This window comes from Argiope bruennichi, chromosome 7 (genome assembly GCF_947563725.1).
Source record: "Argiope bruennichi chromosome 7, qqArgBrue1.1, whole genome shotgun sequence".
Classification (NCBI taxonomy): domain Eukaryota; kingdom Metazoa; phylum Arthropoda; class Arachnida; order Araneae; family Araneidae; genus Argiope; species Argiope bruennichi.
In genome coordinates, this window is record NC_079157.1 from 14,909,988 (window position 1) to 14,933,714 (window position 23,727).

At 27.9% G+C, this 23,727-nt stretch overlaps 1 protein-coding gene across 1 annotated transcript in view; it reads right to left on the bottom strand.

The window, feature by feature from the left end:
• LOC129976398 (clavesin-2-like) overlaps positions 1–14,263 on the bottom strand; it is a 56,564-nt gene extending 42,301 nt beyond the window's left edge. Inside the window, exon 1 of the mRNA XM_056089936.1 lies at positions 14,145–14,263. The gene's annotated coding sequence lies outside the window, so the exon portion shown is untranslated. The remainder of the gene's footprint in view (positions 1–14,144) is intronic.
• Between the last annotated feature and the right edge of the window lie 9,464 nt (positions 14,264–23,727).

The window sequence follows — 23,727 nt, forward strand, 5'->3', positions numbered from 1 at the left end:
ACCAATGAAATTTTTGCAATATCACGCATAGAAACAAAGTGTCACTATTAAATTGCATGTCTTTTGGTTCTTATAATGGTCTCTAAACGTCATGGTACCGATTTGTCCCATTTTTGGTGGTATCTGAAGATATTTTACCGCATTCTTCTTGCACCACTTGTTTTAAATGGGTGTTGTTTCTAATTTTGTATTTTTGAACCACTTTTTCGAGTATCCCCCACGAATATTCAATGGCATTGATGTCAGGGTACTGTAGTGGTGTGTGTAATTGTTGTTTACAATGAAAAAGATATCATATTTTGACGTTACGTGCATTCTGTTTGGGGTCGTTGTCCTGCTAGAAAATGGAATTTCCATCTAAACCCAAATTTTTAACACTTTCCTTTAGATTGCTGCTACCATATGGTTCATCCAAAGTGTTGCAGAAACTTTTCAAATCATAGGCAGAAGTGTAAGTGCTGAAACTGTGATAAATGCCATTAAACAAGCTGGATATAAAAGTAACATTGTTAGAGAGAAAACGTTCACCAGCTTACAAATTCAGAAAAAGCATTTGAAGTTTGAAAAAACTCATCAATTGAAGACCAATAACCTTTGGAAAAAATCTATATTTAGTAATGAAAGAAACCTCAACATTTTTGGCAGTGACAACCATCTTACTGTATGGAGAAAGCCTAATACTGCTTTGTATCCAAAAAATTTACGTCCTACAGTTAAACATGATGGTGACTCCGTGATGATTTCAGGTTACATGGCTTCATTCGGGGTAGGAAATTTAATTTTTATAGATGGTATTATAAATGATACGGTTTACTTGGATATACTTCGCAGAAATCTAAAGTAAAGTGCCAAAAATTTGGGTTTAGATGGAAATTTCATTTTCCAGTAAGACAACGACCCGAAACAGAATACACGTAACTTCAAAATATGGTGTCTTTTTCATTGTAAATAGCAGTTACACACACCACCACAGTACCCCGACATCAATGCCATTGAATATTCGTGGGCCATACCCGAAAAAGGGGTTCAAAGACACAAAATTAGAAACAAAACTCATTTAAAATAAGTGGTGCAAGAAGAATGGGGTAAAATATTTTCAAATACCACCAAAAATATGTCAAATCGGTACCATGACGTTTAGAGGCCATTATAAGAGCCAAAAGACATTCAATTTAATAGTGACACTTTATTTCTATGCGTGATATTGCAAAAATTTCATTGGTGTATTCTCAATTTTTTGACGCAAAATTCTGCGTATGTTTATTTAAAATGCTTCTGAAAATTTTCAATTTAGAAATTTTTCGTTGATTTTTCTTTATTTTTACTCTAAATTAAACCATTTGTTACATGTAAAAATAAAATCATGTTTGCACTTCCCGGTAATGTGTTATTTATATTGAAAATCACATTTATCAAGTAAACGTAAAGTGTACTCTCAATTTTTTGAGCCACTGTATATGCAGAGACAAGTAACAAATATTGAATAATGCAACTGCAATTCTAACATTTAATATTTTTCTGATTCTAACATAATAATTTTTTTTCTGATTAAGATAACAGCTAACTCATATATATATCACGAATTCTTGAAGAGCGATTAAATTTTCATTTATAGTTTTTCATTCTAAAGCAAGAAATTACTAGATAGAATCGTTTCAGATTTATTACTTTTTCGTATAGGTATTATAGAGAAATTCGAACTCAAGATTTTGAAGAATTTCCACTCCTAGAGTTCGAAAAACATATTTTTGGAAAATGTCCGTCTGTCTGTGACAAAGACCACTCAAAAATCGGTTTGAGCTAGACGAATGAAGTTTGGCATACGGTCATTATACTGAATACGTAGATTTCTTTCAAAATTTGAGCCAAATTTAGTCACAGGAAGTGGTTTGTCGTGTTATTCGAATATAAGTTAGTTAAAACAATAACTACAAACCGGAGAAAGCCAGATAAATAAAATGCGGTACACAGATTTAACATCAATAGTTTAGGCATCTGTCAAATTTTGAGCCGAATCCATCAATGAGTTGACAGTCTGTCGGTCTGTACTTTCAGAAACATGCAAACGCGATAACTCAAAAATGGAATATAATATATAAATATATAACACATCTGGCAGGGCATTTGTCACTATAAGAGTAGTTTTGTTTCAGTTGTTTGGGAAAAACGTGCCTAAAACGCAAATTTGATATTCGAATACTATTAACGACATACCAAGGATTAATCGAGGAGAAACACGCCAAGGATCACATGATAGATTCATTAAAAATTCTAAATTCAAGCCAAAGATTGGCATGTCCTAAATATTGTACGCCAATGACAAGCAAGGCGTTCTCTGAAATAGCACCTTTATTAAAGAGCGTGCGAGAAAGTGTTGGAGAGATTTCTCCAGCTAGTAATTTGTTCTATAATCACTTTCATGCTATCTATTAATTTCTCCGATGCAACCTCGTACTTGAGGGCCGCGGTGGCCAGCTAGTAAGGTCTCGGCTTTGAAACCGCGGGGTTTCAGGTTCGAGACCTGGTTCCCCCGAAGAGCTGTCGCGCAAGCGGGTCTGGACGTTAAATCCGTCGGGGCCAAACGTCCTCCCCGATGGGGTGTTGACTTTCGGGGAAGGGGTGCTTGAACAGGTGTCATTCTCGTCATCTTACCTCGTTTCAAAATTACGAGGTCTGTACCAAAATAGTCCTAGTGTTGCTTTAAAACGGGACGTCAAGCTAACTACAGGTCCGTACCGAAATAGTCCTAGTGTTACTTTAAAACGGGACGTCAAGCTAACTAAAGGTCCGTATTAAAATGGTCCTAGTGTTACTTTAAAATGGGATGTCAAGCTAACTAAAGATCCGTATTAAAATAGTCATAGTGTTGCTTTAAAACGGGGCGTCAAACTAACTAAATTAAACTAAAGCAACTACGTATTCAGGTTTGGCGTATTTTAATATGATTGGTTGATATCTTCTCAATATGTGTGTTTATTTTCTTACCACTCTTGTCATCTGTTTCTAAATAATAATTTATTTTTTCTTCCTTCCGATCGACAATTGTTCACAAATTATTTTAACAAGAGTAATTAACTATCATGGTAACATGTCAGTTAAAGCAAAATGTCTAACTGCACAAATCGAGATACGAGGAAAAGCATATTACAACTTGCCCCATCATATGGATTCGGATATTTATACTGATTTATAAATTAATATTGCACTTATTAAAATTTTTTAAATCATAATTGTATTTTAAGGTTTATAATTGTATTTTATAAGATTATGTAGTCTTATACATAGATAAAATAAATAATAATTTTTCTATTTCACTTAATTTACATTAAATCAAAATTGACGAAATACTTTATCCTTTAACGAGCTAAAAAGGGACACGTTCACACAATTTCTCATTACTCTTTTCAGAAGGGAATTAATTGTGTATATTTAACAGCTTCAGTTATAAAACTCATATTTAATCAAATTTCTAACAAAGTTTTTTTTAAAAACATCACTGCGTAAAACGTGTGTTATAACTTCTCCCTTTTACAATTAACACATCTCCCCAGCTATCACTTTAAAATTTTGTAGTTCGTTTTAAAAATGACACTAAAATCATTTATTAGCATTAAAAATGCTTTTAATTATAGTCAAAATTTAATTAAATTCTTTAATCCATGTTTTTTTCGATTGTTTTTAATTTTTAATTCTCATAAAATTAGTTATTGTCTGTGTACAACTCAATAAGCGAAAACATTAGAAAATAAATAACAATAACACTTTAGTTGTTATAACTATTTTGCTTGTTTGTGTTACCATATTGGCGATAAACTCAATTAGCAACTCAAACAAATTTTAACTTTATTCGTGTGTTGAATTTTTAATTTTTCATCTTTTAATTAATTTTTTAAAAATTCGATAAAAGGAAGGTTCAAACAAAATCTCACTAGTTTAGACTTAGAACGAATTTTATATTTGAAAAGTGAAATCAAATGCATAATAAATAGCTGGTTTTACAATGTGTTTACAAATTTTATAGCTAAATAGAGCATTTTTTGGAAGCTGCAGTAGAGATATACTTACATTTTTCATTGGTTTTAGCTTATTTATTTATTATTATCGCTTTTAAATTTGAAACAGCGAAAAGATTTGTGAGAAAAAAAGCGACTTCAGTTTTTAATAATAAGCTTTACTGAAGAAAAAGTCCCAAAAATGTTTGTCACCAAAATAAAATGTCGAAAGCCTTGCACTTAAAAAGAAGGAGGTTTTGAAATATTTTTTTAGTTAAAATGAAATAACTTTTAATTTTTGTTTATAATTATGATATTTCCATTCCAAAAGAACTGAAAATGAATATTTTCAAGCAAACTTATGACCATTAAAGTGTTAAATAATAGATGCCCAGACATAATGTTAAATAACCGAAATTCTGATAATATCTTCAAATGCTGTATCGAAAATGCAAAGATGAGCATGTTTTCCTCAAAGAATTTTAGCTAATCATTAATTACGGAAATTAGCGAACTTATAAGTTTAATGAAAACCACTGATATATAATTTAGAGAATAAACAGAAGAGCGATAAAGCATGAGTATTTCTCTGTCAGATATCCAATCGTTGAGGGACCAAAGATTACTCATGAAATTGTAGAACAAAATATAAAACAGGTTACTCAGCTTATTTACACAGAAGAAAAAGACAGCCTTTGGATAGTGAAACATATCAGGGACTCTATATTTTGAAGCTATTCTATAATATTAACGTACATTTTAACACGATAAGGCGGCATATTTTTTTCAATCGCGTCATTTGTTCATGACAAAAATGTAAGAAATCTTTCAAAATTTGGCACTGGACTGGTTTTTGGACCTAGAGTAACCTTATTTGTCAGTGCTAAATAAAAAAACAGATAAAAAAAAATCTTGATTGGACATTTAGTTCAGAGCATATATACTGTTGGACTATGAAAACTTTCGCAATATTTTAAAATACAAGAAAAAACTATCATTCCAATGATACCAATCTTATTTTGCTAAAATTTATTACGTTTTTATAGATTTTAGACCCAATTTCTAAATTGGCTTTATAACTGTGAAATTTAAACCATTTTTATTGGATTTTTTATTTTCTGATATATTTAGTATTTTTTTTTTTTTTTTTTTACTTTCTTATGTAGAGAGAGAATAATAATCGTCAAAAAATGATTTGATGAAATGAAATTGATTGAATTGATTGAATGAATTGAAATGAAATTGATTAAATTGATTTAATGAATTGATTGAAATTGATTGAAATGAAATTGATTGAATGATGAAGTGAAATTGATTGAATTGATTGAATGATTGAAATTGATTGAATGAATTGAAATGAAATTGATTGAATTGATTGAATGATGAAATGAAATTGATTGAATAATGAAGTGAAATTGATTGAATGATTGAAATTGATTGATTGAATGATTTTGATGAAACTCCGTATTTAGATCTCCCTGAGTGGGAAAAACACATTTCTGGAAAATGTCCATCTGTCTATCTGTGACAAAGACAAATCAAAACCACTTGCAGCTAGAGTAATAAAATTTGGTATCTGGTCTTTATACCAAATTTGAAGATTTCTATTAATTTTTGAATAAAATCCGATCGGAGGAAGTCTGCCTGTCCGGCTGTTCGAATATTATTTAACATGATAACTACAAAACGAAGAGCGCTAAATAGATAAAATTCGATGCACGACATTAAAATCTAACGTATAGACACCTATCCAATTTTGAATTAAGCCGCCAAGGGGTTGGTCATCTGTTTACTTTCAGAAAAAAGTAAACTTGATAATTCAAAATCACAATGACTTTAAAATATAATGATAAAGATATCATTTCTTTTTTTCATTTTCAAGAATGAAAAAAAAATCATGCGATTAACTATTCTATCAAACATTGTAAACTTTTCGTATTTCAGGGTAACAATGTCCTCTATTGTTGGAAATTCATCAAAAAAAATTTACGCGAATATAAATTAGTAAAATTGAAAAGATTATTTTGTGAATTTTAAGATGATTTAAAAAACATCGTTGCGTTATAATATTTTTGAAAATCGCTGTTAAAAAACGTCAAAACTCTTATTAATTTATAATCTTATTAAAATTTCAAAAACAATCGCTCCGAGTTGGACTTTTTAGCCTTAAAGGTATATATTTGCCAATTTGGCAGTTGTAGGTCAATGGCCAAGCCTATAGAGTGCCAGCACACCTACAGATATGCACATAAAAACAAAGACCTACACAAGATCATCTTTATTAGTAGAGACTTCAGAGGATTATTTGTTAAAAATTTCTGTGGTTCAAAAACAGCAATAAAAAATTCAGCGCACTTCAGTAGGAAAACAATTTTCAACTAATAAAAAATTGAAAGCCGCTATCGCAAATTTCAAGTTATCGTGTGAGAACCTTATTTTTTTAGGTCAGGTGGTATCAATCCGACAAAAAAAAACATCATGTTCTCACTTGACTCATATTTCGCAATTACCAACATTTAGAAAAAATGATAGTTTTCGACCATCTCAAAATCAGTAGAGTTCTAAAATTTTATTCTTGAGGCCAGAATATTGAAAAACCAGTTTAAACCGGTTTAAAAAATCACGTAGCTATCAGATTTCGCACGCTTATTTAGAAAATAATGGTATTTTTCATCTCAAAATCGTTTGCAAAATTTTGTTTGCTAGCTTGTAAAATTGAGAATATCTGTGTTCCTGATCTACGTCATGCCTTCTGTACTTAAATATCGTGTAGGAAACATCATTGACATTAGATGCACGCAGGATGTCACGAAATTCAGAGCTGTCTGACTTCGGGAAAATAGCAATGGTTGGATATCATACAAATGACTGATCTTTAAGGGACACATCTAACGAGTTAAACATTCTAAAATCGACAGTGGCTTTTGTGATTAAGAAGTGGGAAGTGAATGGTTATTTTCAGAATATGCTTCGACCTTGCAGTCCTACAAAAATAAGAGAGAGAGACCGACGAATGCTGGCCAAAGAAATTCGGAAATACGGCTATAAACGGATGGCCCACATACTCCAGGAGTTCCAACAAGCATTCGGAACTTCAATAAATACCAACCGCAAGGAAACCCAACTTGTTTGGTTTTCATGGTCGTTTTGCCGCCGTAAGCTTTTGATTACAAAATCCAACCTTGCTGCTCGTTTGAAGTGTGTTTGGCACGTCGTTATTGGACTGTAGATGAGTGGAAACAGGCTCTATGGAATGATGGATCAAGTTTAGGTTTGGCGTACGCATGGACAACGCATGTTGGTAGAATGCATTGTGCCAAAGTAAAGTTTGGAGGAGATGGAATTATGGTCTGATGATGTTTCTCGTGGTATGGAATGAAACCGTTGATCCCAAATCTTGGTAAGCTCAACGCCGACTTCTTCTACCCCACCATTTTTGCCAACAATGTAATTCCTACCCTGTGGTAAATCATTGGATCATTGTTATTTCCAGGATGACAACGCCACTTGTCGTCCTGCAAGATCCACCATGGATTAGTATGAGGACAATGGGGCGAACCGACTGGACTGGTCTGTCCCACGTCCAGATTTGAATCCTTTAGAAAACTCGAAATCGGTGAAAGAACTTACATGTTTTCTCCAAGCCGAGTGGAAGAAAATACCAGTGTCCATCATAGAAACATTTTTGGAATGCATGTCCCGGAGGGTTAAATATGTAATAGCCTCAAGCGGAGGCGCTACCAACTATAAAATATGATAAATTGTGTTTATCTTTTTTAGCACACACACACGCACACACACACACACACACACACACACACATATATATATATGTGTGTGTATGTGTTTCCATAAATACCATTTATGGAAACTGCATAAATTAGGTAAATTGCTTCTTTTTCATTTTAATTGTCTATCATTAGTTTAAATTCATTTTAGATAAATTGTTTATTTTACGCTTTAACTGTCTCTCATTAGTTAATTTATAGAATACCTAGTTATTTCATAGAATAACTAGTTAAAGTGTCAAATTAATAACATATTACATACTTTAACGGACACGATCAGTTATTTCATGGAATAACTAGGTATTCTATGAAATAACTGCATTATATACTTTAACGGTAACATATATATATATATATATATATATATATACATATATATATATATATATATATATATATATATATATATATATATATATATATATATATATATATATATATATATATATATATATATATATATATATATATATATATATATATATATATATATATATATATATATATAGTTGTAACTTTTTGTTGGCGATAAGACACCACGTGGGACAACCTTCTTCATCATATTCCAACAATTCTAAAAGAGAAAAATTGATGGCTCAAATGCGATTTATCGTCAGTTTTCTGCCCGTGTATTTTGAGGCTTCAAAAACCCCAAACCAAAGCAACATCATGTTCTCCCGTGATAATAGAATCAATAATATAATTTTGTGCACTCGATTGTATTCAGAAAAAAGTTATCACTGTTTAAAAATGGACACACTTTCACTTTCCTGATTATTTCTTACTTGTTGAGATTAATCAATTATTGTTAGAACAAAAAAAAAATTTAAAAGAATCTTGTTTAATGTTTAAAAATAAACCTTATCTTCACATCTTCATAATTAACAATAGAAGTGTATTCTGGAATGAAATAAAACAATGAATTGATTTGAATTGTTTTATAACAATGAAATATATTACTGCAAAATAAAAATAAATTTAAAAAATGATATCGATGATTAGATATGAATCTAAATTTATATAAGTGAATCGATAATAATTATAATTGAAGTTACGCTAAATTCATTTTTGTCCTATAATATTTTCGGTAGTTAGGATAATAGACAATGTCAAAACATTGTTTCTTGATTAATTAAATTTTCATTAAGAATTTAAAAAGGTAATTTTTAAAACGAACCAGCGTGAGTGGTCTAGTCAAAACTTTCTCCTATACTCTTTAACCCTTTCTAAGGCCGTGGGAAGTATGCTTCCCACCAAATTTATCAATCTTTGTATGAATTTATGTAGGTTAGCATAAGTTCTGACAATTTTTTTTAGAAAGACAGAAACTTAGATGCTTCAGTTCTTTATCTCACACAAAAGGATGTGTCTTGATTTGTCACTTAATTATTCATTAACCAAATTAATTAATTAATCAAATTAAATTTATCTAATAAGCTAAATGAATCCCTTTTCTTATTCTAATTTTAAGCCTAAAAATATTTTAACATAATATGACTAGAAAAAAATGGCCCTTTAAAGGGTTAATAAAGGTGCTATTCCATAGAATGACTAGCATAGCATGGGTGTACAATAGTTAGGAAATAATAACATTGGAGGTGAATATAGCCTTATTGCTGAAACTATAATATGATTATTGGAGATTTTTTTGGTCATTCATTTTTGTTCTAGATGAAATATTTGTTTTAGCAGAGTTTTCCCTTTCCGATTGAAACAAAAATTTGACCTAAAACTGCCTCTTATAGTCTCAAAATCCATAGCAAATTTGATGTTTAAGAGATTTAGAGTTATATAATTTACATGTTTCTGAAAGTACAAATTGACAGACAATCAACCCCATCGTGGATTGTGTTCAGAATTTTATAGGTGTCTAGACTGTAGATGCTAATTCTGCCTACCAAATTTTATCTATCTAGATCTCTTCGTTTTTTAGTTATTGCGTTAACCTATATATGAAGATCTAGACAGACAGACTTCCTCTCAACGGAATTTGCACAAAGTGTGAAAGAAATCTTAAAATTCGATTTAGAGGCGTTTTACCAAATTTCATCCATCTAGCTCAACGCGTTTTTGAGTTATCTTCATCACAGGCAGACAGAACTGGGAGATATTTTTCAAAAAAATGTGTTTTTCGAACTGAAGGAGGTCTAAAACGTGGAGCTTCGTCTAAATCTCGGGTTCGAATTCTTTTACGATTACTTTTCTATACAATGTATACGGAAAAATAAAGATGGTGTGAAATTAATTTTTATTCTATAGTATATTTGACTATAATAGCAGAAGAAAACATCAAAATATCGCTTAATTTTTAATTAATTAAATTCTAATAAAGAATTTTAAAAAATCGGTCAGAGGAATTATTTCAATCCTACACAGTATATCGGCGCACATTCTGTAGTTATAGATTTTATGATTGGTTTTGTGCAGTGTTAAATCACACACGTACGCACGTACTCATAAATCCCTTTATTATTTGTATATACAGTGTGTCCCCAGAAAACAGTGCAAGCCTTTATTTCCTTAACTATTGTAATTACTCTTAGATACATACTTCCAGTTGCAAAGTGTCGTAAAACAAGATACAGTAGCAGTTGCATTACTCTTATCTTCTTTTTTGGATACTAGATGGCGATGCCTGATTAGGCTATCCCATAGTGCATTGCGATTGTAATTGGAATGAGATGTGACGCTGAACTGTGAAGCCGCGCGCGTGAATGTCTTGTCTTTGTGCTTGTTTAGTGTGTGAATGTGATTATTAAAAGAAATGTTCCTAAAAACATTCGTCCTGTTGCTTCCTGCATGGATCATAATAATCTACATACCACCACAATACCCAATTATGCTAAATAATTTTGTCTTCTGTTGAATGCAATGATTAAAAGTTAAAAAAATTGAATTTTTTAAGACCTCCCCCCATATTGGAAAAGCGTCATTATTATTCTTATAACGTTTATGCGCTTGAAAAGTTTCATGCTTCTGTAAAATTTGCTAAGATATAAAAAGATAAATTTACTGTCTTAAACCATTTTTATTTCACACCTCTGACCGTTACTGGAAGGAGACTTTCCTTCCAACTTTCAGGGATAATATGTATACCACAAATTAGAATCAGAACAGTAGAATCAGAACATTAAATCTTATTTATTAATTTTCATTAAATTTTAATAAATGGTCATCATTTGGAACTTAAAGGCAGGCTTTAATTTTCTCATAATATGTAGTATAGAGAAAGTACAATAATCGTTAAAAAATTCGAATTGGAGATTTTAATAAACCTCCACGTTTTAGTTCAAAAAACACATTTTTTAAAAATGACTATCTGTCTGCAACAAAGATAACAGAAAAGAGCTTTGAGCTAGATATTTGAAATTTGGTATACGGTCTTTATACCGAATTTGCAGGTTTCTATGAAATTTTGAGTAAAACCTGCTCAGAACTCCATCTGTTCGAATATAATTCTACCCGATAAATACAAAGCAAAGAGAGCTGGATAGATAAAATTTGGCGCACATATTTACCATATTTAGTGTAGACATCTGTCAACTTTTAAGCCAAATTCAACAAAGGGTTGAGTTATTGTTGGTCTGTATTTTCAGAAATATACAAACGTGGTAATTCAAAACCGCAATGACTGAAATATATCAAATTTGGTATGAAAATGTGTGACTACAAGTACATTGTTTTATCTAATTTTTATTTCATTCGGTTGAGAAAAACATGCTTAAAATACACGTAGTATTTTAAACACTACGTAACTTGAATTAGTATTCGATTTTTTAATACTACTAACTGCATGCCAAAGATTAATCGCCAAAATTCTCGCCAAGGATAACATTACAGATTCAGTAAAAATGTTAAATTCACCGACAAAAGTTAACATTTTGTAACTATTGTAGGCCATTGCCTTGTAAGACATTCTCTGGCATGACAAGTTTATCAGAGAGTACATGAGAAAGTATGGGGGAGGCGCTCACGCCGGTTTAATTCGTAGTCAGCAATCTATATAGCAGGCATTGGCAAAATCAATCCATCCTTTAGTGTATACATAATGCCAATCAAAACTAACTGAATACATCAGTCAGAATTCAGCATATTGTTGCACAAATACGGATTAGAAACCTACAGTTTGGCCTTTAGAAGGCCATCCAAATACTCACATTCATGTTTATTAATTAAAAAAAAAAACTCAGTGGTGCGACAGCCCATGTGGGCCAAGACCTATAATACCCATATCTGCTTTCTTGACAGAGAGCCCTGTGGCAGGTTTATTATTAGTAGAGATTAAATTTTTAGCTTAAATTAGTTAAAGTATTAAAGAGTTTTAAAAATTAGATCCGAAAGTATACTAATGTTCCAAATAAAGAGGAACTTCATAATATACGGTGGTTTTATTATTATCGCAATAAGTTTTTAAAAATAGATATTTATCAACTTTAAACTGAAAATAATTAAACAGATTTCAGTTTAACTATTGAATCACTATGCATATAAAATTAAATGTATGTACAATGTTTTTCCAATTATTAGCTTTGTAATTTGTTAAATAAGAAAACATTCCACCATCCAAAAAGAAAAAAAAAGATTGTAAAAGTTTTTACTCTACAGACAATATTTAAGTATCCAAAATATTTTAAAATGGGCTATTCAAATTTCAAACTCAGTCTTTTTTCTGCTATTTGCTCTAGAATTCACTAAACAGCAAAACATCCAATTATCACCAAAAACAAATCAGAGCAAGTACAACCAGTACAAGGTTTCCACCGTTTCACATAATATTCGAGTATCTAAAATATTTTAAAATGAATTATTCATATTTCAAACTCATCATTTGTAGTTTTTAACTATTTGCTTTGGAATTCACTATTCTACAATCCAAATAGAAAAGAGAACAAGCAAACTATCAGGAAGTTTTCTCTATCTGCAGATGAAATTTAAGTTTCCAAAATATTTTAAAAGTTTAGTCAAATTTCAAACCTCACATTCTGAAATTTAATTTGGATTATTTGCTTTCGAATTCACTAAACAGGAAACGTCCTACCTTTTAGAAAGAAATGTGAGAAAGTTCCATCTCCAAGGCGTTTTTTCTCTACAGATTGCATTTAAGTGAACAAATACTGCGTTATGTAAATTTCAAATTCACATTATGTAACTTTTTTTATGATTTGCTCAGTAATTCATTAAACTAGAAAATATCTTAAGATTCAAAAAGAAAGGTAAGTAAAGTTTTCTCTGTCAGCAGATAAAATTTAACTATTCAAAATATTTTAAAACGAAATTCATATTTCAAACTTCTCACATTGTAATTTAATTTCAACTATTTGCTTTGGAATTCACTAAACAGGAAAGTATATTACCTTCTAAACAGAAATAAGAGTAATGACAAGACGTTTTCTCTGTACAGACTGCATTTAAGTAATCAAATACTGCGTTATGTAAATTTCAAATTTACATTATGTAAATTTCAAATTCACATTATGTAACTATTTTTATGATTTGCTCGGTAATTCATTAAACTAGAAAATATCTTAAGATTCAAAAAGAAAAGTAAGTAAAGTTTTCTCTGTTCGCAGATAAAATGTAACTATTAAAAATATTTTAAAATAAAATCATATTTCAAACTTCTCACGTAATTTAATTTCAATTATTTGTTTTGGAATTCACTAAACAGGAAAGTATATTACCTTCTAAACAGAAATAAGAGTAAGGACAAGACGTTTTCTCTGTACAGACTGCATTTAAGTAATCAAATACTGCGTTATGTAAATTTCAAATTTACATTATGTAAATTTCAAATTCACATTATGTAACTATTTTTATGATTTGCTCGGTAATTCATTAAACTAGAAAATATCTTAAGATTCAAAAAGAAAAGTAAGTAAAGTTTTCTCTGTTCGCAGATAAAATGTAACTATTCAAAATATTTTAAAATGAAATCCTATTTCAAACTTCTCACATTGTAATTTAATTTCAACTATTTGCTTTGGAATTCACTAAACAGGAAAGTATATTACCTTCTAAACAGGAATAAGAGTAAGGACAAGACGTTTTCACTGTACAGACTGCATTTAAGTAATCAAATACTGCGTTATGTAAATTTCAAATTCACATTATGTAAATTTCAAATTCACATTATGTAAATTTCAAATTCACATTATGTAACTTTTTTTATGATTTGCTCAGTAATTCATTAAACTAGAAAATATCTTAAGATTCAAAAAGAAAGGTAAGTAAAGTTTTCTCTGTTTGCAGATAAAATTTAACTATTCAAAATATTTTAAAACGAAATTTATATTTCAAACTTCTCACATTGTAATTTAACTTCAACTATTTGCTTTGGAATTCACTAAACAGGAAAGTATATTACCTTCTAAACAGAAATGAGAGTAAGAACAACCACCATGGAATTTCACCCTGCAAACAATGTGTCTGTATTCAAAGTATTTTAAAATGGGTTATTGAAATTTAAAACTAAATATTTTGTAAGTAATATTATCATTTTGATAAAACGTCACACACCCCTTTCCTTTAGAGTAGAGTGTATCCATGGCAACCGATAAATGATGAAGTAATTACTATCATCTTTAATATCCTAAAATAGTCAAAAACATTGAAAGCAAGCTGATAGTCTTTTATCAGATATTATAGATTCTGTTTTAGAAAATACATCTAGAAAAAAAGATAAGCGAATAGGCATAAAAGGCGACCTTCCGTATTCGAAAAATTATGCATTTATCTATGACGAATGACTTAAAATTATATAGAGTTTGAAGGCTATTCGATAAGTCAGTGCAAAGTGTAAGAAAACACAATATTTGAGATAAAAAATATTTATTTTTCAACGTATCTGTAGCAGGCGTCCTTGCACAGGGGTAGCGCATCTTCCCCATGATCTGGGCGTCCCGGGTTCGAATCCCGGTTCGGGCATGGTTGTTCTTTCTGTGAGGTGTGTGAAGGTGCTCCCCTGTAAAAAGGGGTTGTGCAAGCGAATGTGTGGTTTTCATCTTCATTTGAGCTAGCAGTCGGAATTCTGCCCGCAATTGCTCAGGGGTCTTTATCCTCAGAAGCTACTGCACCCTCTTTAAATGGTAACGCGCACGCGACGTCAATATATATGTACGAGATTTATATATTTAATTCAATAATGTTGAATTTGGGTGTTTTATAGCAATAGTGTACTTTATTATGTCCCTGTTTTATAATTGGACAATTCGCGCACAACCATAATATTTCAAAAAGAATCTGAATTTCATATTATAATAATTTATTTTAGTATTGTTTTTTATTTTGAGAACTTTTTGAAAATGTATACGTTCTTATTCATTTATTCTTTGATGCATATATCATGGATAAAAATGAATAAAATAATAAAATAATTGAAAAATTAACCGTAATTATTTGTTAACGATTGATTAATTTACAAATTAAAACATTTATTAATTGTTTAGTAGTTTAAATTAATTTATCAATTAGTAGTTTAAAAGATAAAAAAAGCTGTAAAAAGTACAGCATTCTAATTAATTATAAATTATTAATTATTATGGATAAAAATGAATAAAATAATAAAATTATTGAAAAATTAACCACAATTATTTATTAACGATTGATTAACTTACAAATTAAAACATTAAATAATTGTTTAGTAATTTAAATTAATTTATTAATTAGTAGTTTTAAAGATAACAAAAAGCTGTAAAAAGTACAAAATTATAACTAATTATAAATTATTTATTACTTAATTATTAATTATTATGGATAAAAATGAATAAAATAATAAAATGATTGAAAAATTAACCGCAATTATTTGTTAACGATTGATTAATTTACAAATTAAAACATTTAATAATTGTTTAGTAGTTTAAATTAATTTTTAATTAGTAGTTTAAAAGAAAACAAAAGCTGTAAAAATTACAAAATTATAATTAATTATAAATTATTTATTTAATTAATTATTAATTATTATGGATAAAAATGAATAAAACAATAACATTATTGAAAAATTAACCGTAATTATTTGTTAACGATTGATTAAATTACAAATTAAAACATTTAATAATTGTTTAGTAGTTTAAATTAATTTCTTAATTAGTAGTTTTAAAGATAACAAAAGCTATAAAAAGTACAAAATTATAATTAATTATGTATTATTATGATAAAAATGAATAAAATAATAAAATTATTGAAAAATTAATCGTAATTATTTGTTAACGATTGATTAACTTACAAATTAAAACATTAAATAATTGTTTAGTAATTTAAATTAATTTATTAATTAGTAGTTTTAAGGATAACAAAAGCTGTAAAAAGTACAAAATTATAATAAATTATTAATTATTAATTATTATGGATAAAAATGAATAAAATAATAATATAATTGAAAAATTAACCACAATTATTTATTAACGATTGATTAACTTACAAATTAAAACATTAAATAATTGTTTAGTAATTTAAATTAATTTATTAATTAGTAGTTTTAAAGATTACAAAAAGCTGTAAAAAGTACAAAATTATAATAAATTATAAATTATTAATTATTATGGATAAAAATGAATAAAATAATAATATAATTGAAAAATTAACCACAATTATTTGTTAACGATTGATTAACTTACAAATTAAAACATTTAATAATTGTTTAGTAGTTTAAATTATTTTATTAATTAGTAGTTTAAAAGATAACAAAAAGCTGTAAAAAGTACAAAATTATAATAAATTATAAATTATTATGGATAAAAATGAATAAAATAATAATATAATTGAAAAACTAACCACAATTATTTGTTAACGATTGATTAACTTACAAATTAAAACATTAAATAATTGTTTAGTAATTTAAATTAATTTATTAATTAGTAGTTTTAAAGATAACAAAAAGCTGTAAAAAGTACAAAATTATAATAAATTATAAATGATGAATTATTATGGATAAAAATGAATAAAATAATAATATAATTGAAAAATTAACCACAATTATTTGTTAACGATTGATTAACTTACAAATTAAAACATTAAATAATTGTTTAGTAATTTAAATTAATTTATTAATTAGTAGTTTTAAAGATAACAAAAAGCTGTAGAAAGTACAAAATTATAATAAATTATAAATTATTAATTATTATGGATAAAAATGAATAAAATAATAATATAATTGAAAAATTAACCACAATTATTTGTTAACGATTGATTAACTTACAAATTAAAACATTTAATAATTGTTTAGTAGTTTAAATTAATTTATTAATTAGTAGTTTAAAAGATAACAAAAAGCTGTAAAAAGTACAAAATTATAATAAATTATAAATTATTATGGATAAAAATGAATAAAATAATAATATAATTGAAAAATTAACCACAATTATTTGTTAACGATTGATTAACTTACAAATTAAAACATTAAATAATTGTTTAGTAATTTAAATTAATTTATTAATTAGTAGTTTTAAAGATAACAAAAGCTGTAAAAAGTACAAAATTATAATAAATTATTAATTATTAATTATTATGGATAAAAATGAATAAAATAATAATATAATTGAAAAATTAACCACAATTATTTGTTAACGATTGATTAACTTACAAATTAAAACATTTAATAATTGTTTAGTAGTTTAAATTAATTTATTAATTAGTAGTTTAAACGATAACAAAAAGCTGTAAAAAGTACAAAATTATAATAAATTATAAATTATTAATTATTATGGATAAAAATGAATAAAATAATAATATAATTGAAAAATTAACCACAATTATTTGTTAACGATTGATTAACTTACAAATTAAAACATTAAATAATTGTTTAGTAATTTAAATTAATTTATTAATTAGTAGTTTTAAAGATAACAAAAGCTGTAAAAAGTACAAAATTATAATAAATTATAAATTGTTAATTATTATGGATAAAAATGAATAAAATAATAATATAATTGAAAAATTAACCACAATTATTTGTTAACGATTGATTAACTTACAAATTAAAACATTAAATAATTGTTTAGTAATTTAAATTAATTTATTAATTAGTAGTTTTAAAGATAACAAAAAGCTGTAGAAAGTACAAAATTATAATAAATTATAAATTATTAATTATTATGGATAAAAATGAATAAAATAATAATATAATTGAAAAATTAACCGTAATTATTTGTTAAGGATTGATTAACTTACAAATTAAAACATTAAATAATTGTTTAGTAATTTAAATTAATTTATTAATTAGTAGTTTTAAAGATAACAAAAGCTGTAAAAAGTACAAAATTATAATAAATTATAAATTGTTAATTATTATGGATAAAAATGAATAAAATAATAATATAATTGAAAAATTAACCACAATTATTTGTTAACGATTGATTAACTTACAAATTAAAACATTTAATAATTGTTTAGTAGTTTAAATTAATTTATTAATTAGTAGTTTAAAATATAACAAAAAGCTGTAAAAAGTATAAAATTATAAATTATTATTTTCTACTTTTGGTGACTAGATTATTAGCCCAGATTATTGAATTTTATGTTGCTAAATGATTTATATAGAATGCATATTTTTTTTTAATAACCAAGTTATATGATATTACTTAAAAACACTACTTCAATGGAATCAGTTTACTACAAATTAAAAAGTATATATTATATAAAATAGCCTGTGGGAGTGGTCTCCATAAAATTTTCTCGCGTACTCTCTAATAAAGATGCTATCTTATAGAACACCTTGCATACCTTTGATGTACAATAATCAGGAAATATTAACATTTGGCGTGAATTAGCATTTTTACTAAATCTATTGTATGATCCTTGGCGATATTTTTGGCGATTAATTCCTGAAATGCGTTTAATAGTATCCAAGAATCGAATTTGTGTTATAGACGAGTTTTTTTCCCAATCTATGGAAACCAAAAGCTGATATGGTGCTAAAATTGTTATCACAAAATCATACACCAAATTTGACATGCGTTTTTGTGTTATTGAGTTTACATTCTTATGAAAGCACAGGCCGACTGTACAGTGAATCCCTTATTAGATTTGGCTTCTAAGTTGATAAATGCCTACACTATAGATATTGTATCTGCAAAGGGAATTTTATCTCTGTAGCTCTCTTCGTTTTGTAGTTATCATGCTAGTTTATATTCGAATAATCTTACAGACTTCTGAACGGAGTTTATTCCAAATTTGATAAATATCTCCAAATTTGGTGTAAAGACCGTATATCATATTTCGTCCGTCTAGCTCAAGGTGTTTTTTATTTATCTTTGTCACAGACAGACAGACATTTTCCAAAAATATATTTTTCTGGCTCAGAGAGGTCTAAAACGTAAATATTTGGTCAAAATATCAGGTTCGAATTTTTTAACGATTATAATACTTTCTTTATACTTCGTTAGAAGAAAGTCAAAATCCCACTGCGAAGTCAATAATTGTCAGAAGCACCCAACTGAAGGTTTCTGTGGATGAGTTTCAGTTCCTTTGTTATATAGAACATTATGTCAAATCACTTTTATATCAAATTAAGGTAGAACATATTATTGAAATAAAGGAAAAATTTAGCAGAAATGAAAATGACATCATTAAAAGTAAATTTTTGAATGTCCAGATAATATAAATGCCTTTTTTATTATACTTTCTTGTATACATAGTATAGAGGAAATATAGTAAATTTTGCTGGCGTCCTGGCATAGGGGTAGCACTTTTTCCCGGGTTCGAGTCCCGGTTTGGGCATGATTCTTCTTCTGTGTTCTATTTGCGAGGTGTGCGAATGGGTGAAAATAAGGCCTGTAAAAAAGGCTTGTGCAAGCGAATGCGACGCATGAAGTTGCTAAGTTGTACTCTTGGCCCTAGATGGAGCTACTGAAAGAACAAGAGGCGCTCACCTGGCTTAAATTACTAACCGATAACTATCGGTGGGCTTGTAAAGTGCCATAAGTCACAACAATAGTAATCTTTAAAAAAATTCGGACTCTATTTTAACGAATATCTAAGGTTTAGTCCACCTTGAGTTTGAAAAACAGATTTCTCCAAAATGTTCTTCAGTCTGTTCGTCTGTCTGTCGGGGACAAAGATAAATATAAAATGTTTTCAGATAGACCTTTAAAATTTGGTGCACGATTGCCGTCAAATTTTAGTATCAGAAATCAGTAAAATCTGTTCAGAGGAAATTCGTTTGTACAGCTGTTCGAATATAAGTTAACAAGATAATTACAAAATGAAGAAAGCTAGATAGATGAAATATTTACTCAGATTTAATATCTATAGTGCAGGCACCTGTTAAATTTTGAACCAAATCCAACAACGGATGAAATGTCTGTCGGTCTGTAATTACAGAAATAAGTAAACGCGATCATTCAAAAAACATAGTGAATTAAATATATCACATTTGGTATATGATTTTTTGACTACAAGGGCAATTTTTTTTAATCAAATTTTTGTTTCAATCGGCTGAGAAAATACTTGTCTAAAACAAAAATTCGATTTTAGGATACTATTAACCGCATGCCAGGAATTAATCGCCAAATTCCTCGCCAAGGATGACAGGTCAAAATCAGTAGAAAGGCTAAATTAACTCCAAAAGTTAATATTTCGTGACTATTTTACGGCAATGCCATGTAAAGAGATATTTCGCGAGACAATTTTATTAGAGAATATGGGAGAACGATTAAGTATTCTTCTGCAAAATTAAATTAGCAACATGTATAAAAATAGAAACGCTTTTATTCTCGTTATTTTAAAAGCTTTAGTGTGTAGAAAATTGTAAAGGAAAAAAAAAAATTACGCTCCGTCTAATTGAAATGCTTATTCTTATAAGATAAACTGTATATAAACAAAATTAAGTGACTTACTTCATTTCAATTTAATGATACATTTCCGAGCGGTAGAAAAAAAAATTAATTTTTTATCGATGTCTATTGTAGCAGACGATCTCGAAAGTGTAGATTGGCAACATTGTTTACTCTCTTGTCACGCATCAAAAATTCTTCAGTAACTTAATTAAAAATACAGATACAGCTTTAAAATTATACAGGCGCATTTAGAAAGATTCAATTTATCATATGAACCAATAAAAAAATTTATATGTTTTAGTGATTTTTTTGGGTACAGTGAAACTGATGGAACTTCATTAATGAAAAAACATCAAGCAGAAAAACCGTTATCGTTTTAGCATAGAATTAATCAATACAAATTTCAGCCGCATATTCTATGAAATGATGTGTTTTTAGGAAATTCAAAGAATCAGAGAAAAAAGAATTTCAAGGAATTCGATTAATCGAATTTTCTTCCATTCTAAGAAAAATTTTATTGTTGAAAAATTCAAATAAAAATAAAATTTCCTCAAATTTAATATTCTTATTATTTTTTAACATTTTCAAAGTAGTCATGGGATGAAAATTGAAAATTTATAAGATTTAAAAGTTATCTGTTATTTCTTCTATCGTGCTGCCATCTGGCGTTGAACTGTGCAGTAAAGGAATTATAAATATATATTCCGTTTAGTGTAAGTACACTACTGAGTTCGCATTTTTCATTTTATATCCGCGGACATATAGAACATATATACCTTGGAAGGTGAAAATATGCACCTCAGAGCAATTCGTTTAAAATTTTGATTAGAATTTTAATTCATTAAAAATTAAACTTTATTTTGGAGTCTTTGCCGTTAACTTCTAAAAATATTGCTACACGAAAATAAATTTTTCATTTTTTTAGAATTTTGAAAAATTATTTATTTAATGATATAAATTTATTAAATGCACGAAGTTTTTCTAAATTACCTAATGTCTAAGAATAGATTACATTGTAGCCTTGAAGTCCAGTCGGTTTCGTTGCTTCGTCAACTACCTTACCTGATCGCATGATTTTCTGCACCTCGGAACAATTTGTTTGAAATTTTAATTGGAATTTAATTAATTAAAAATTAAGCTGCATTTTGAAATCTTCTGCGCTAACTTCTAAAAATATTATTGCAAAAAAATAATAATAAAATAAATAAATTTTCCATAGTTTCAAAATTTTTAAAAAATGCCTATTTAATGATATAAATTTAATAATTGTATGAAGTTCTATTGAATTTCGAGAATTTTTTTTAAATATCTTTTTACCTAATGTTTGACAATAGATTACATTGTTGTCCTAATGTGTAATCAGTTTTATTGTTTCATCAACTAGCTGCTCATATGATTTCCTACATTTATTGAAAGACAGAGTTATTAGTCTATGATTTATTTACTGAATCTGTCGTGTGATCTTTGACGATTTAATAGGCGATTAATTCATGGCATTTAAAAATAGGTATCGGAAAATTAAATTTGTGTTTCAAACAATTTGTTTTCAAATGATTAAAACAAAAATTACAAAAGGATTACAATTCTAATCACAAAATCACATAAGGAATTTCACAGATTTAATTCATTTCGTTTTTGAGCTATCGCATTTACATGCTTGTGAATATATAGACTGGTAGAAAGTAAAACCCTTTATCCTGATTTTCAGCCTGTTTCAGGCGCTTTGTTTTTGAATGATTACAACAAAAATTACAAAAGAATTATAGTTTGTAATAACAAAATCACATAAGAAATTTTATATATTTAAATCATTGCGTTTTAGAGTTATCTTATTTACATGTCTGTGAATGTACAGACCGACAGAAAGTAAACATGTCTCTTTATTCTAATTTTTAGTCTGTTTCTGATGCTATTTTTCAAATGACTAAAACAAAAATGTCACACAGGACTACATCTGCAACCACAAAAACCACATAAGAGATTTTATATATTGAAATCATTGCGCTTCTGAACTATCGCATTCACATGCTTTTGAATGTACAGACATTAAAACTCATTGTCCTGACTTTTAGTCTATTTATGTATTACATGCTTTATACCGCAATTAATATAAATTCAATTAAGATGGTTTTTCTTTGCAGAATTTTCGAATTAAGTTATTTTATGTCAGCGTCTTAGAGTAATTAAAGAGTGGCGAATTGTGGTTTTAGACAGTATACATTACGAAGCTCTTCTGTTAACAAACAAATCAATTTAGTTTCAAATTTCAGCTCATTTTTAGATGAATCGACATGTTAATAATTTATTTAGGATAGACTTCATTTCCATAAGTTTTTGAAAATGTTATTTATTTATTTGTCATTCACAAATGAGCAGCTTCCACGTTTGTACATAATTTCATTTATAAGCAAGTGGCCAATGTTTATAAATAATATAATAATTAGTCAACGGAAAGAAACAGATAGGAACTTGGACTAGTCTATATATATTTGCCACGGTATTATTATCCTAATATTTTATATTATATATATAATTTTTCAAATGGCCAATGTTTATAAATAATATAATAATTAGTGAACGGAAAGAAACAGATAGGAACTTGGAAAATTATATTTGTCAAGGTATTATTATCCTAATATTTTATATTATATATATAATTTTTCAAATTTATTCAGTAACTTAACTAATAATTTTTTAAATGGCCTACTTTTTAGTTCCTTCTCAGTTCAACGATCGTAGGCAATTGTTCAGTTTGCCTATTAGGAAATGTAACAACAGGAAATGTAACTTTTGTTAACAACAAGTAATGAATCTAAGATAGTCTGATTTCTGAAAGTACTGCATTACTATTTTTTGTAGAAATGTATTTTTCTGGCGAAAGAAAAAAAAAATCTAACATGCATTTAGGATAAAATATTTGGAACTCAAATAGAAAATTTATTTGGTAAAATATGGAAATCGAGGATTATTATATAAAATCAAAGATGGAACATCATTTTGACATTCATGAGATAAATATAACATATTATAATTTGAAGTTTAATTATGCGGTTCCATGTATAGTGTCATAAAAAAATTATAAAATAATGTAAAGCAAAGAATATGACTTGCATTCACTTTTTTGTAAAAGGATGTGGATTGGTAACTATGTTCTATGAAACAAAAGACATTTCTAGC